Here is a 3,606-nt window from a genome sequence, read left to right on the forward strand (position 1 = left end):
GGAAATGACATGGATGGACCAGTCCGGTGTCCATAACGTCTCTGTAGAACTTCAAAATTTTATTACAACTGTAGTTGTTGAAATATTTTAACAAAATTTCAATTATTGCAGTCACTGTTTACTACAGTTTTTTATGTATACTGAAATTTTGTGTTTCAGATACTCTGTTGATGCGAGAAACTGAACCTCTATAAAATGGCAACTCCTCAAGAGAAGGCACAATGTGTGTTCTGGTTTTTTGAGACAAAATCGGATTTTCAGACTCAGCGAAACTTCAGAACGAAGTAAAGAAGAGATCTACCGTCGGGCCATTCAGTTTGTGCAATGGCACAAAAAAATTATGGAGACAGCGACAGTGTTCGATAAAGGGAGGAGCAGGCGACAAGAACATCTGAGAAAAACATCAATCGCGTTTTAAACGTCTTCACTCGTTTATCTATGACGTCCGTCCGCACTGCTGCCAGACAGTTGCAACTACCACGTTCAACTGTGCGTAAGGTCCTTCACAGGAGCTTACGGTTGTACGCTGACAAAGTGCAACTGTTACATATACTTGAGCCAAATGACAAGCCAAAACGGACAGAGTTTGCACTCAACATGCTGGAACGCCTTTTCGAGGATGAAGCATACCTCAAGCGACTTTGTTTCAGTGACGAGGCAACTTTTCATGTTTCTGGAACATTAAACAGAAACAATGTTAGAATTTGGTGATCTGAACACCCCCATGTGACTAGGAAGCTTCACCGGTATAGTCCAAAAGTGAATGTGTGGTGTGGAATCATATGCAACCGAATAATTGATCATTTTTCTTCAACGAGTCAACAATTACTGCAGATGTTTAGCTCGAACTTCTGACCGAATACGTAGCACCACAAGTGATTCCCTTACAAACAACTGTCATTTTCCAGCAAGATGGTGCACCACAACATTGGGGACTGCATGTTCGTCGTTTCCTCAGTGAAACATTTCCAGGCAGATGGTTTGGGAGGGATGCGCCAATTCCTTACCCACCGAGTTCACCATATATCAGTCCCTTGGTCTTTTTTATGGGGATATGTAAAAGATATTGTGTATCAAACACAGATACGGGACTTTGCTGAGATTTTTTTAGGTAGTTGGGACATAGGACCCTGATACATCTATGAGTGATAACTGGACAATAGGTACATTAACCTGGCAAGTGTTTTGGGAGAGAACGCTGGCCAGATGATTAAGACGAGTTACTTCAAAATCATACGGAGCAGACCGAGCAATAGACTATTCCTAAAATCATAGTGCCAAAAAAAGTTGTCGTGCACGACTACTCAAGGCACATAAACACGAAGCTCAGGTCAAACAGCTTTCGGACTGGAAAATCGGTGCACAGAGCTGAACAGATAGTTGCGCACAACAGAAGCGAATCAGACCTTTGCCTTCTACCCAGTCCTGTCAAGGAAGAGTGAACGAGGGCCCGAAAAAGACGTAGTGCCTGTATGCACCGCGTCTCCGTTACTCCAAGCACTGCCGCTGCCCTCCGGTTCCATACTATGCGAAAGCTAACCGTCAGCTAGAATGAAACTTTCACTGTGCAGCGGAGGGTGCGCTATTGTGCCTGACAGGTTAAAACTGTGTGCCGGACAGAGACTCGAACTCGGGACTTTTGCCTTTCGCGGGTAAGTGCTCTACCAACTGAGCTACCCAAGTACGACTCACGACCGGGCCTCACAGCTTTAATTCCTGCAGTACCCAGTTCTGCAAGGTTCGCAGGAGAGCTTCTGTGAGATTTGGAATGTAGGAGACGAGGTACTGGCGGAATTAAAGCTGTGAGGGTGCTTGGATGGCTCAGTTGGTAGAGCACTTGCCCGTGAAAGCAAAGGTCCCGAGTTCGAGTCTCGGTTCGGCACACAGTTTTAATCTGCCAGGAAGTTTCATTACCGTCAACTGCCTGCGCCTCACTCTTCGGAGGCTTCCTTCTCTAGACGACACGCTAGCGGCCGCTTTTGAAGACTAGGCGAGGCAGCGATAACCGCACAAGGAAGTCATGTGCGTCCCCTGCTAGCGCAAGCTGAAGGTCATTGATAGTGAAATGAGCTGCCACGGCTATGCGGTCCTTTGATAGTGTAAGAAACTCAGATTTGTCCATGTGGTCAAAAGATACGGCCAATTATGTCAAATTTACTGATAATCGGAAACTTACTATTAAAACCAATACTGTACATCCCGTTAATCTATAATCATGAAATTTTGCAAGAAGCAAGGTTTCACAGCACAACTAAAGGAAAAAAAACGAAAATTGTCAATTTGTAATCACAACACACGAAAAACGTTTCTTGCCATTTTTTACATGACCATGCGTCTTTTAAAACCCCTTTCTCTCACGAGAGAGTGAAGGTATCAAGATGAAATTGATGTAACACACTAACGTCTATACCCCTATGGCTGTGTAATAAATGTAGCGTTCTAAGTCAATGCGATCATAAGGCCATTTGTGTCGCGTATTTTGATACTCACAAACTTACTCATCAACATCTGTACAGTACTTCCCGTTGAGCTAGATGATGAAATTTGGCAAGAAGCAAGTTATCACAGTATAAGCAAAGTAAAAAATGCGAACATTGTTTATTTGTAATTATAACACATGAAAAAGCTGTTTCTCATTTGTATCCGACTGTCACTCCTCCTGTTGAGCCGACCGCGGTGGTCTCGCATTTCTAGGCGCGCAGTCCGGAACCGTGCGACTGCTACGGTCGCAGGTTCGAATCCTGATTCGGGCATGGATGTGTGTGATGTCCTTAGGTTAGTCAGGTTTAAGTAGTTCTAAGTTCTAGGGCACTAATGACCACAGCAGTTGAGTCCCATAGTGCTCAGAGCCATTTGAACCATTTTGAACCTGCTGTTGAGATCTCTTTTTCTCAGGAATGAGTAGACGTACATCTTGGCTATGTCGATATCGATAACAGGATTAAGTTGTAGAGATTATCGATTTCTGGGATGGATGAACTATTTGTATGCGTAATTAAGTGTGTACGGGACCCTCGGTGCGCGAGCACTACTCGCACTTATCTAGACTTTTTTTTTTGAATCCTTTCGAAGGAACGGCGGTATGGCTTCATTGAAAGTTAGAGAGGCTCTTTGCACCGCCTCCCTCTCGTTTCATATCCCACTGTCACATTCAGCTCGCGGTAAGAAGCTGTCAGTAGAAAGAATACGCAGATCTCTCGAACGTAGCCTCGGAAGCAGTGACGGCGAGCTGGTGGGGGGAGGAAGTGTTAGATTACGTGCGAGTCTTGGCGGCGGCCGGTCCCGTGTTGTCCCACGTGGCGGGCCGTGACGGCGGCGGCGGCGGCGGCGCCGCAATTAGCGGCGGCCGTCAGCCGCAGACAATGCGGATGACACCTGGCACCCCGCGCCGCGCCGAGCCGCGCCGAGCCACGCCGCCTTGCAAGGGCCCGGCGGGCGAGCGCCGGCGCCTGGGCCACCACGTGCACCGCGTGAGTCCGGCCACGTGCACCAAAAGTCGCGTCACGTGCTCGCCGCCGCCCACGCTCTTTCCCGGACTCCCTGCACAAACACTTCTGTCGCCGCCGCGCACAAACAGCCCTAGGCCGAGCTAACGAGGGCACTTCC

General features: G+C 47.3%; 1 non-coding gene across 1 annotated transcript; it reads left to right on the plus strand.

Moving 5' to 3' along the window:
* The first annotated feature begins 1,809 nt into the window (after nt 1-1,809).
* On the plus strand, nt 1,810-1,883 carry Trnah-gug (transfer RNA histidin (anticodon GUG)). Its single transcript has one exon. It is a non-coding gene; the product is annotated as a tRNA-His (tRNA).
* Nucleotides 1,884-3,606: the final 1,723 nt, after the last annotated feature.

This window comes from Schistocerca gregaria, chromosome 3 (assembly GCF_023897955.1).
Source record: "Schistocerca gregaria isolate iqSchGreg1 chromosome 3, iqSchGreg1.2, whole genome shotgun sequence".
Lineage (NCBI taxonomy): Eukaryota > Metazoa > Arthropoda > Insecta > Orthoptera > Acrididae > Schistocerca > Schistocerca gregaria.